This window comes from Tupaia chinensis, unplaced genomic scaffold, assembly GCF_000334495.1.
Source record: "Tupaia chinensis unplaced genomic scaffold, TupChi_1.0 Scaffold000048_1, whole genome shotgun sequence".
NCBI classification, from domain to species: Eukaryota; Metazoa; Chordata; class Mammalia; order Scandentia; family Tupaiidae; genus Tupaia; species Tupaia belangeri.
Genome location: NW_006159506.1, coordinates 8350058 through 8362820, shown reverse-complemented (window position 1 = coordinate 8362820; position 12763 = coordinate 8350058). Strand labels below are relative to the sequence as shown.

Here is a 12763-nt window from a genome sequence, read left to right as displayed (position 1 = left end):
ACTGACTTATCCAGAACAGCTTCCATTCGTGCAACCTTCATTCATGGTAAGTGCCATCTACAGCACTTAAAGTACCATTTAAAAAAATCTTTTATGGGGACCAGCAGTTGGCGTAATGGCTATATCGCTGGACTCCCATATAGTTGACCGCGGTTCGCATCCCGGACCCGGTGGCTTAAAACTCATGCTGGGGGGAACCAGCAGTTAGCGTAATGGCTATGTCGCTGGACTCCCACGTAGTCGACCACAGTTCGTGTCCCGGACCCGGTGGCTTAAAACTCACGCCGGGCGCGTGTGCGTGCGTGCCCAAGATCCCGAAAGGAGAATGGAGGAGAAAGGATTGTGGCGTGACCATCCCCCCTGGGGGGTGATTTCTCGCTTTCTGTCTCTATGTCTCTCTCTGTCTGTCTGGCGAGCGCACGCGCCCTACAGTGAAAATCTCTCCAAAAAAAAAAAAAAAAACAAACAAAAAAAAACCTCATGCTGGGCACGTGTGCATGCGTGCCCAAGATCCCGAGAGGAAAATGAAGGAGAAGGGATTGCGGAGTGGCCATCCCCCCAGGGGGGTGATTTCTTGCTTTCTGTCTCTCTGTCTCTCTCTGTCTGTCTGCTGAGCTCATGTGCTCTATAGAAAAAAAAAAAACTTTTATGGCATGTTTTCACTGTATCTTTTTTGCATTTAAGCATGTTTCATGTTTAGACACACAAATAATATTTAACCATTGCATTATAGTCATCTACATTACTTTTAGTACAGTATCATGCAATGTAGATTTGTAGCCTAGAAAAAAAGGTTATATACCGTCTAGCTTAGATGTTTAGTACATTATACCACCTAGGTCTGTATAAATACACTCCATGATGTTTGCACAACTTCGAAATCAGAATGTATTTCTACCTGAGTGGAAAAGGGACACTTAATCCAGCCTGAGGAGGAGGGATGGTGAGGCTTCTAAAAGGACATTAACTGCCTAAGGAAGGAAGAGAGTGAGGAGTCTTCAGAAATCTGGCAGTGAAAATGACAAAAAAAAGGGCTCTGTGGATTGTGGAAATAACACCCCTTCTGCCTGGAGAGATAGGACAACAAAAGTAAGTTCTGAGCTGTCAGGAGCAACAACAGAGTCAAAAATCACATTTCACTCACCAAACTGGAATGACTAGAACATAGACCCTTGGAGCCAGCAGATGGCATAATGGTTATGTCGATTGACTCCCATGTAATTGACTGTAGTTCAAGTTCTGGACCTGGTGTCTTAAAACTCACGCTAGGCATGTGTGCATGCATGCCCAAAATCCTGAGAGGAGAATGGAGGACAAAGGACTTCTGTGTGATCATTCCCCCTGGGGGATTATTTCTCGCTTTCTATCTGTCTTGCTGGTGAGCATGCACACTCTATAACAAAAATCTCTCTCTTTTAAAACAAAACAAAACAAACCCCAAAACACAGATACCCTCATTAAGATTTCAGATGCACAAAATCAGTATTTTCCAGAATGCTCTAAGAGATGCCTGGGATATTAATAAATGCCACTTGATGAATAAATCCCAAGGTCAAATTGGTTCAGAGAATGCAAATATCCATTGTGACTCACGAGAGGGGAAAACTCCACAGTTTCCCAGAGTTGTGGGCAGCTTTATACCTGAGCATCTCAAGAAAGTATTTCAAACACATCTTGTGAAATGTGGAATGAATACTCCCCTGGCATGGATGCTTCCTGGCTAGGCCAACAGCTCTGAGTCTCTGCAGATGTTCCTGCTCTCTCCAGAGATCAACACAAGCTTGAGGCAGCTGCAGGTGGTGGCTGCAGGTAATGTTCAAGACGGGGAGGCCCAGAATGGAGTGTGAAAGAAGCTGTTCCATTCACTGACCTCCCATTGAACCGACTGCTCATCAGACTTCTGATGGGTGTCATGAACCTTTCTGCTCTTCAAGTGCTAGCTCTTTGCAGTAGCTGAAAAGCGTTTGTTGGAGAGGTTGGGGAGAAAAGAAAGGAAATAAAATGAAAAGGAAAACATTTGCTTTTTTCTTCTTTTTACATTCTTCTGACCTCTTAGGGCAGTGCAGTGACTCACGTGGATATTAGAGATGACAGCTATTTTTGTAGCTGGAATATTGGTGGGAGAAAGTAAGAATTCTTGAGAAAGGTAGTAGGTGCTAGGTAGTAATTTGATCTATTTTTGTCCCTTAAGACCTGAAACAATTGTGTTTTCTAGGAATTGTGGTTTTCAGAGTCAGTGGAAATATTTTTGTCTGAGCTGCTTTCACAGTACTATAAACTGGGTGGCTTATCAATAACAGATTTTTTTTTTTTTCTCACTGTTCTGGAGGCTGGGAAGTCCGAGATCAAGGTTGCATCAGATCAGGTTTCTGGTGAGGGCCCATTTGTCATTGATAGCACCTTCTAGCTATGCCCTCCCATAGTTGAAGAGGCAAATTAACTCTCTGAGTTCTGTTTTGATAAGAGCACTAATCACCTCCCTGCAGGCCCATTACCTAAGACCATCACCTTGGGAGTCAGGATTTTAACATATGAATTTTGGGAAAACATAAGAAAAATACAGGAAGCCTTCTGTATTTTTAAAGAGGGCACTGGATTAAAGTCATCTCTTACGTATTTTGGAAATGTCAGGGTTCTCAGGGAGGGCAAGTCATTCAGATCGGATCTGACCTTCTCTGGAATGTCAAAGGAATCATATTACCGATAATTAAACAAAGTAATAGTTTTCTCTTGTTTTCAGAGAGTCTCTATTCTTGGGTTACCTATGCAAGGTGCTTATTGCCCCAGTTATTCTCCTCATGTCAGACTGTATCTCCCACGTCATCAGTCCAGTAACCTATGTGATTTATATTTTTCATGACCGTAGATTTTAAAAATCTTGTATCTAAAAAGGTCTTTACAGATCACACAGGACCTTTGCACTGGGCTTGATGTGCTCTTGTATTGATTGTAAAATAACCTTTAAGATGGAGACAGTGTGGAAGGAGGGTGGCAGAGGGGAAGAGTTTAGAGAAGGTGATTAGGGAGGAAAAATAGAGAGGTAAGGCATTTGTGGAACGCAGAAATGTCTTGTTACCTGTTGATGATGACGTGCATAGTATTCTCCACTGGACTGGTCTGGGGCATATTTCATGCTGGGTAAATCCTCTGTACAGGCTAAATGAGGTATAGCAATCGAATGTATAAAAATAATTATAATAACAAAGAGAAAACAGGAAAGTGAAAGAAGAAAAGAAAACAATTTAAATAAAAAATTAGAAGGGAAATAAAAAAGTGTTGTAACCGGTAATGAAAATGCTGCATGTGAAATCTGTAACAGGCCGCTCATGCAACGTTTGGGAGGATGGTCACAGCTTTAAATGCATATATTAAAACAACAGCTGATAAGTCATCTGCAATTATATCTCCAGAACTTACACAATAAAGATGAGAATAAATAAATACACACAAAAGATGGATCTGGAAGGATGACTAGGACTTGGGTGCATGCAGAGGGCAGGAGACACTGAGCAGAGGAGGTCGTCATGTGGGATATGTTAGGGTGGAGCTCCTTTGTGTCTCTTTCTCTCATCGTAATTGACCATGGCCTCTGTTCCTGGTAGGACACAAGGTTAGGGCAGGGTAGAGGTGGGGAGCTGAGCGTGTGTACATAAGGAAATGTGTAAAGCAGAATTTTGTGCTAAGCCTTCTTATATCTACTTCATCCTCATTCATTGTCTTCTCCATTTCGCTTATACCTGGGGGGGGGGGTCTTTTTTTTTTTTTTTTTAAACTTTTGCCCCCACAGAATGTGTGCCCACTGGAGAGAGACAGGTCAGAGAGAGAGGAGGAAAATGAGAAAATGAGAAAGCATTCCCCATGGAGAATGTGCTGCAATCCCATCCCCTTCATATCTCTGTTCAGGATTTTGGGCATGCATGCACATGCGCTGGGCCTGGAACTCAAAACTACAGTCTGCTATGTGAGCTCCGCCCTTTAACCACAATACTATGGATGTAGCCATCTTAACCATCATTCCATTGGTTGGCCTGATAAGTTTTTAGTCCATGTAGAAATCTGTTATTTGAATTGTTTAACTCGTGAAAGTTTTTGCATCTAAAATAAAATCTGGTCAAATATTGGAGTCTCTAGCCACCATCTTCTGACAGACAGTGATTGTCCTTAGGAAGTAAAATAGTCATTTTCTGGAATCACTAAGTAGAGATTAGCTTGCTAACCTGCTTATGCATGTGTATTCTGACCAAAAAAAAAAAAAAAAGTAGAGAAGTACTCAACATTTATAGAACGCAGATAACTAAACGTCTTTCATGATTTTCAATTAGCTCTTGGTGTTGAAACCTTGTGGTGTTTTTGGGACTCCCATATGTGTTGTAAAAAATCTGAGAAATTTATTAGTTTTGAAATTGTCATGTAAGTGGGTAGAAAATAGAGACCTCTGTGCATTTGAGTGAGTGGAAATTCACACACCTATTACTGCCTTGCGATTTAAAGGGTGGGGGATGATGTTTTTATCTTGGGCACCAACTTCTGAGAATAAGTACAATATGTTTTCTTTTTTGTTTGTTTGAGAGATTTTTCCTTTAGGGAACATGTGCTTGCCAGAGAGACAGAAAGAGACAGAAAGACAGAAAGTGAGAAGTCACCCCCGGGGGGATGACCATGCTGCAATCCCTTTTCCGCCTTTCTCCTCTCAGGATCCTGGGCATGCATGCACACGCACCTGGCGGGTCCGGGACTCAAACCGTGGTTTACTGCGTGGGAGTCCAGCGCTGTAACGTTGATGCTATCTGCTAGTCCCAGTATAATATGCTAAATCAAGGAAGTCTTGGAATCAGCTAATAGCTTCTCATTGAGGACTTTGTGCTTTTCTTTTTTCCGTTTCTTTGTTCTGAAAGGCAGAGCAGTGTAGAGCTGTCTGTGCTGTACCCCTCCGGAGCTGCCAGTTCACATCTCCCTGCTCAGGGATCAGAGATAATGGCTGATCCCCTGAGCTTCTGCCTCATAGCGTGTCCCTAGATGTAGGGGACAGGGCTCTCTTTTAGAGTAGGTCTCTTGAGTTTCTTTTCCAGAGTCAGACTGCTTGGTGAGGCCTGTGGAGAGTTCAGGAAGGGTCTTTGGATAAATGTGGCCGATTCTTTGGCCAGTCCTCTTGGCTCAGGTGCACCCCTTTTGGTGCAGACTTTTTTTTTAAAATATGAATAACAAGGTGCCTAACACATAATAGTGCTTAATAAATAGCATTTTTCTAATTTACTCTGCAAGGGAGTTCCAAGAACAAAATAAGAGCCACAAGGACATTTTAAAAGTGAGCGAGTCTCTTTTGTGCAGATGAGGGCAGGATCAGAAATGTTTGCTGGATGAGCTGATTTGAGCCAAGATTAGAAAGTTAGGTTCGGGGCCGGCAGGTGGCATGGTGGTTGGGATAATGGAGTCCCACATGGCTGACCACGGTTCAAGTCCTGGACCTGGAGGCTTGCTTTCCTTCTTTCCCTTTCTCTCTCTCTGGTCAAATTAAACAAATAATAATGATGATAATAAATGAAATAAAAATTTAAAAAAAAAAGCAAGTTAGGTTCATTTATTTGCCAGTACCAATATATTGCAGATAACAAGAGGATGAGAAATAATGGTGACCAAAAATCAACCAGGGACTTTTCAACCTAGTGAACAGACAATTGTTCATCCAAAAATCACATAAAGAAATATAAATTTGCATGAGAAGAAACCTATCGGTCCCACAGGAACATGGCGAAATAGTCATGTTTTGATTTAGTTTCATGTTTCCATTGAAATAGTTCCAAAGAATTGTCAAATGATTTCAAGAACACTGCATATTTTAAAAGTTCAACATGGTAGTGAAGAACATAATCCTCAATTTGTAAAAACAAATGCAAGCTTCCTTACACATAGGAAGATTGGTTACATACCACCCTGAGGTGTGGTTACCCCTGGCGATGAGATTAGGAAGCACCGAAGGTGTCCTCACTAATGAGTCATCGGGAGGCCAGCTGATTGTTTTGCCATTGTGCGAGTTTACAGTTCAGTGCTTTGTTTGCTTTAGGTGAAGAACTGATGCTATATACAATGTGTTCTTTTTCTTTCTTTGGGTATGATTTTGTTTTTGATAGGTCCTGAGTAAGATGAAGGTCCTTAAGGCTTCTTGTTGCAGGGAGGGGCACATGTTGCTGGTGGAAGCCCTCACACAGTGGGGCCCCTAGAGAGGTGGGTTATAGGCTCTAATTCCCCTCCAGTGCTTTCTTGGGCAGGGTTTGTTTTCTTCTGTCTGCTGTTTGTTTTGGTTAGTTTTCTGGTCTGCTTTTTTTTTTGGAGAGGTTTTTGCAAGAAGGGCGGGGGTGCTCGCCAGACAGACAGAGAGAGACAGAGAGACAGAAAGCGAGAAATCACCCCCCATGGGGGATGGCCACGCTGCAATCCCTTCTCCATTCTCCTCTCGGGATCTTGGGCACGCACGCACACGCGCCCGGCGTGAGTTTAAGCCACCAGGTCTGGGACTCGAACTGCGGTCGACTACGTGGGAGTCCAGTGACATAGCCATTACGCTAACTGCTGGTCCCTGGTCTGCTATTTTTAAAGACAAAATTTTCTATTAAAGCTCTATAAAAGCTTTCAAGTGACAACGATGGGAATGTGATTTCCAAGTGAATATTCCCCTGCATCTGACTGTTTACCAGTCGTGAAACTTTTGCTCCAAATTAGCTCCATCCTTCACAATGGTAGCTTCCAACTTCCGCAATCCCTACCAGAGATGGTAGTTTGATTTGAAAGCTTTTCCCTTAGAAGCCACTGGTCTGTTACTACTTTTTTAGTTTAATACAAATTAATTCTGTATGTTTGCATTTTAGCTGTTTGTGTTTCATTAAGCATCTGAATGTTTGAGCTGGAAAATTAAAAATGCTTATTTTGAAAGAACTGATCGTATAAGGACTGAGTAGGGCATTTCATTTCTACGTTATAAGGTATGAAAGTTATAGAAAGTTCTAGAAAGTTTTTCTTCATGTCATACATCTTGTTTATTTTAAAGATCCATTGGGTCATTTAACGTGAGATAGCTCTATTGGACTGAAGATACTATATACAATCTGGCCTTAATGCTGTTATGGACTTACCCTGCTTTGCACAATAAGAGACACCAAGGTTTAGCCTTAAGAAGATGTCTTATTTTTGCATTATGATTTGAGAAATGCTGAAAAGACTTTCTCCTACTTTCCGTATACTGTCGGTTATACAACTACAGATTTATGCTTTTAAATCTCGGAGACTTCTCTTCATGATTTTGTGTTAAATTACAAATACCTAAGATGGAAAGCAGCTGCATCCAGAATCTTCCTGGGGTTTTCTGCCAGCTAATGGAGAGGACTGTGGGGAATGACCTCTGGGGAAGGGCTCATGAGGCCTGAAGGAGGAGCTGAGGGAGGTGCTTCCCATGGAATTTGCATCTCAAGCAACCTTTGGTTCTGCAGTGACTGCTGCTCCTACTGCTCATGGTTGTAATGTTATGCAGGAGTGTGGGGACACCTGCTTGAAACTGCTGGGTAATTTGCTTTTGGGAGATTTTAAATTTCGCTTTTTCAATTCATTTATAACCTATTTCGTCTTTTCTTCCCCTTAGCTGTCAATTACTCCTACTCTTTCTAGGGATAGTTGCAGAAAAGAGACATGATTTTCCACCACAGTGTGAGTTATGGTTCTGTCCTACTATCCTGTGAAAATGTGGGTCCTCCCTCCCTCTAGCATTGACCCTTTCTTTTCTCAATTCTTGTTCTGCTGCTTGCAAGTTTTGTGACCGTGTCAGTGAAGCAGCAGCTGGGCCATTTTGATGACGTGAACTTTCATTTACCAATGTGCATACAGTACCCGCTCCAGGACCCCAGACGTAGGTTTGGGATCCACTATGCACAGTGTTCAAGGAAACCTAGCTGTTTGCTACTGTAATCCAGTGACAGGAGCAATGAAATGGAGTCATTTTTTGGTCTGCCTGAGCCTGGCTGGCAGTCCCCGAGACATGGCCCTTTCTAGGAAGACTCACACCAAGGTTACCACGCGCAGTTGGGGGAGTCAGATGGTCTCCACCAAGAGCAGAGCACTCACTTCCTTTGTCGTGGTCCTGCCCCATGAAATTGTCATATTGAGAGACAGGCTGTCCTGCCGCAGGAAGGAGTTTGTTAGCAAGCACTGCAAACATCTGGATCCTGGTACTTCCTGCAACCCCACTGCTGTAGATTTTAGGAATTTGAGCGTTTATCAAAAATGGCTTCACTTTTAAAAGTGTTTTCATTTAGTTGTGTTCATATTTTGGTACTTAAAAAAGAACGTTTCAGTTTTGCTTGGCTACTCCCGAAGATGCCTTGCCTGGCAGTTCCTTATACATTGTCAGCTCTAGGCTGTGCTTTGCAAATCTGGTTTCTCTTTTTTTTTTTGAAGAGATTTTTGCTATAGGGCACGTGCGCTTGCCTGACAGAGAGAGACATAGAGACAGAAAGCGAGAAATCACCCCCCAGGGGGATGGTCACGCCGCAATCCCTTCTCCCCATTCTCCTCTCGGGATCTTGGGTACGCATGCACACATGCCCAGCATGAGTTTAAGCCACTGGGTCCGGAACTCGAACCACAATTGACTATATGGGAGTCCAGCGACATAGCCTTTACTCCAACTGCTGGTCCCTCAAATCTGGTTTCTCTACCTCAGTCAAAAGGGAGAGGAAATGCTGACATACTGCGTGCTAGATCACTGAAGCCAATCTGTTCCTAGCTTGACTAGCACAGCTAAGGACCTTGCCAGCACGTTGCAGTGTTAATTTTACTCCCTGATGCCGAGTGTGCCTAACGGGTATGCAACTACTGTGCTCCTCTCTGTGATCCAGTGGTGGGCAGGGGCTAGTATGGGCCCCACTGCTTTGGTGCCTCAGCCACCCACCTGAGCAGGAGCATGTTTTAGCTGTGTGGAGTAGCCAAGTTTCAGAAGCACAGAGGATCACTCAGTTGTTAAGAGCAGGAGCCATACACATCTATGGTAGTTTGTCAGAGGGCTCAATCATATCCCTGCTGTCAGCCATACGTTCCTAAAGCACTGTCAAGTGTTGCTTTTATGCATGCATTATCAAGCTCGCCATTAAAAAGTAGTTTGTGGGGTTAAGGTACTGGACTCCCACATGGAATGACTGCAGTTCGAGTTCGAGTCCTGGACCTGGGGGATTGAAATTCATGCTGTGCGTGTATGCACAGAGTCCCAGGAGGAAAATCAAGACAGGATTGCAGTGTGGCCATTTCTGTAGCCATCTCCCCTAAGGGGTGATATCCTATTTTCCCTCTCCCTGTCTCTCTTTCTCTCTCTCTGGTGAGGTCACATGCCCTAAGGCGAAAACCACAAAAAGAAAATGATTTGCTTATTACGGAGGGCTGAGTCTCGGGGACTGCCAGTCAGGCTCAGGCAGGCCAAAAAAAGACTCCATTTCATTGCTCCTCATGTTTTTGATGAAAAATTTAAATGATGATTTTTTTTTTAAATTATGAACTATCACAAGAAAGGATGAAATACAAATGACCAAATATTTGCAATGTATGAAATATATATGGTGGATAAATTAGTAGTAGAATGTCAAGAAGAGGCAGTTAAAAAAAAAGAAAGTACCAAAGTTTAATAAATGTATGAAGTGGGGCTGACAGGTGGTGTGGTGGTTAAGGTGGCTGGCCATGGTTTGAGTCCCGGACCTGGCAGCTTGCTTTCTCACTTTCCTTCTTTCTCTCTCTGGTCAAATTAATAAAATGAAATAAAATAAAATAAAATAAAATGGAATAAAATAATGACAATGAATAAAATTAAATATAAAAAAATCATTAAATGTATGAAGAATTCTAAACATCACTAGTAATACAATGAGTTATGGGAAATGTCATGACGTATTTTTCTATGTTTTTTTTCCTATGCAAAAATGGATCATGACTTGTCCATCAACCCAACTGATGACTATGAAAGCATACATTTTTTTTTTTTTTGGAGAGATTTTCTCTATAGGGCGTGTGCGCTCGCCAGACAGAGAGAGACAGAGAGACAGAAAGCGAGAAATCACCCCCCAGGGGGGTGGTCACACCGCAATCCCTTCTCCTCCATTCTCCTCTCGGGATCTTGGGCACGCATGCACACGCGCCCGGCGTGAGTTTAAGCCACCGGGTCCGGGCCACAAACTGTGGTCGAGACTACGTGGGAGTCCAGCGACATAGCCATTACGCTAACTGCTGGTTCCCGAAAGCATACATTTTTACGTATCCAATGGGCAGAGCGAGAACGCACACTCGATTCCCACGTCAGGGAGGAACTGGGAGAAGTGCTCTCTCGTGTGCGATCAGTGGGAACCCTCATGGGATGTTTTCCTAAGGCTGTTCTGGAACGAAAGTTGCCAGTTCCCAAGACGCACTCATGTTCTCAGCCGTTTCCTACCTCCTAATTCATCCTAAGGAACATAGCGGGACAAATCCCAGAAGAGCTTGGCCCAGGATGGCTCAGTACGGCATCATTTATCCCATGGGACTGTTGTGTCACTGTGCTGAGTACCTTGCTGGGTTCAGGGCCTAGGAAAAGGGCCTACACTCAGTCCTAGGAAAAGTCCAGGTTACTGCGCTGGTGACTGAAGGGATGTTTCTTTGGCTCTGGATAGAATGGTGATGTGGATTCTAGAGTAGGGGTCTTGACATTTGATCAGGAGGAGCCACTTTTCATTTCTCTCAGGCAAAACACTCACATCTCGAGCACACGGCACTTTGATGCACTCTGTACTTGAAGCCTCACCTCGTGGCTGCTGTCCCAGGGCTCTGCGTGGCTGCTCTGAGGGCCACCTGTGGAGTCCTATGGCAGGTCTGGTCTCTCCACCCTGACTGGCAGCAGCAGGGACTAGAGGCTAGATGGAGCAGGGTTGCTGAGGAGACAGTCAGCCTCCTCCTTTTTCTCACTCTTAGTCATTTTTGTTAAAGCTTTGTGTTCTAGGGAGCAGCAATCTGGTCACTCCCTTTCCTTAGAAACTGTTTTAACCAGACCAGCAGATGGCTTAATGGTTATGTTGCTGGACTTCCATGTAGTCGATTGTGGTTCGAGTCCTGGACCCAGTGGCTTAAAACTCATGCTGGGTGTGTGTGTCTGTGTGCCTAAGATCCCGAGAGGAGGCTGAAAGAGAAGGGACTGCGATGTCCATCACCCCTGGGGGGTGATTTCTTACTTTCTATTTGTCTCTCTCTGTCTCTCCAGCGAGCACACATGCCCTATACCAAAAATCCTCTCAAAAGAGAGAGAGAGAGAGAGAGAGAGAGAGAGAGAGAGAAAACATCTTCACCTCTTCACCGTATGGGAGACCCCAAGCGTGCTGGCCCAGTAGCAAGGTTTGCTCTGTTGTGGTTAATATGGTGAATGGTGTCTCCCTGGGCAAGTGTCACCAGCGAGTCAGAGTGGGGAGTGTGCGAGCACACAGTACTTGTGATTTGGTGTTCAGAGGCAGCATTTGTAATTAGAAACTTATTTACATGCACTTAGCATTAATTTACATGCCATCCTCTGATAACTGACTCCAAATAGTGTTCTATGAATTCATCTAATTAGTGCAGCTGACCATTGCTGGAGCCAAACCTGGACTTGGGGGCATTACACCCATGAAATACCGAATAGATTCTTTTATGAAAACGTAACTGTAATCATGGTAAATCAGCTTAGGCCGCTCACCGCGCACAAACGCAGCTGGCAATGGCCCCTTCACAGCCCCGATTCCTTATGCTGGGGAGATATCTCAATTACCGAGCTCCCGGCAAACTGTGCCTTTATAATTTTCAGCTGAATTAACCTCCATTTCCAAGGGAAGGGAAATAAATGAATGCTTATTTATTTCATTTTGTAGGCATTGTGCTAATGCTGCCGTGGTTATGACTTCACATTCATTCGTCATTTAATAAGAAATCTATATTGCTTGCCAAATTAGTCCAGGAGGAGTCTAAACACCTAACGTGGTTTACGTGGTAGATTTTGTAGATCAAGTGACAACTGCTGCAGGGACCACAGGGTACACCCTGCACGGCTGAGGCCACAGCTCTGTTTGCCTCTGCTGCCTTTTCTTCTTTTTTACCTTTTGTCCTGGATGACAGACTGGACCTGCCTCAGTTGAGCACAGAATGTCAGGGAGGGGGCAGCTGGTAGCCTCGTATTACTTCCCACTTGATGGCTTCCCGTCGGTGTTGATGTTGGCCTGGGCTCCACTGAAATACCACACTGACTACTGTTTTGTACAGTTGACTTTTAGTATTATTTGGAGAAATATAACCCCTTCAGAGATGAGACAGGACTTAGATTCTTCTTTTTTTTTTTTGGAGAGGTTTTTGCTATGGGGCGCGTGGGCTCGCCAGACAGACAATGAGAGACAGAGAGATAGAAAGTGAGAAATCACCCCCCAGAGGAGATGGCCATGCCGCAACCCCTTCTCCTCCATTCTCCTCTCAGGATCTTGGGCACACTTGCACATGCACCCGGCGTGAGTTTAAGCCACCAGGTCCAGAAGTTGAACCGCGGTAGGCTACATGGGAATTCAACGACATAGCCATTACGCTAACTGCTGGTCCCACCAGCTCCAATTTCTTGAGCCCTTTCGTGTCAGCTGTTTTACTAGTCACTGTTAAATAGATGGTTTCATTTAGTTTTCACAGAAGCTTTGTGAAACAGATAGTTTTTTTTTTTTTTTTTTTTTTTTTTTTTTTGGGGGAGGTTTTCCTT

General features: G+C 43.8%; 1 protein-coding gene across 1 annotated transcript in view; it reads left to right on the top strand.

Moving 5' to 3' along the window:
• Positions 1-12763, top strand: part of FARS2 (phenylalanyl-tRNA synthetase 2, mitochondrial) — a 625214-nt gene that overhangs the window by 92104 nt on the left and 520347 nt on the right. The gene's annotated exons all lie outside the window — the stretch shown is intronic.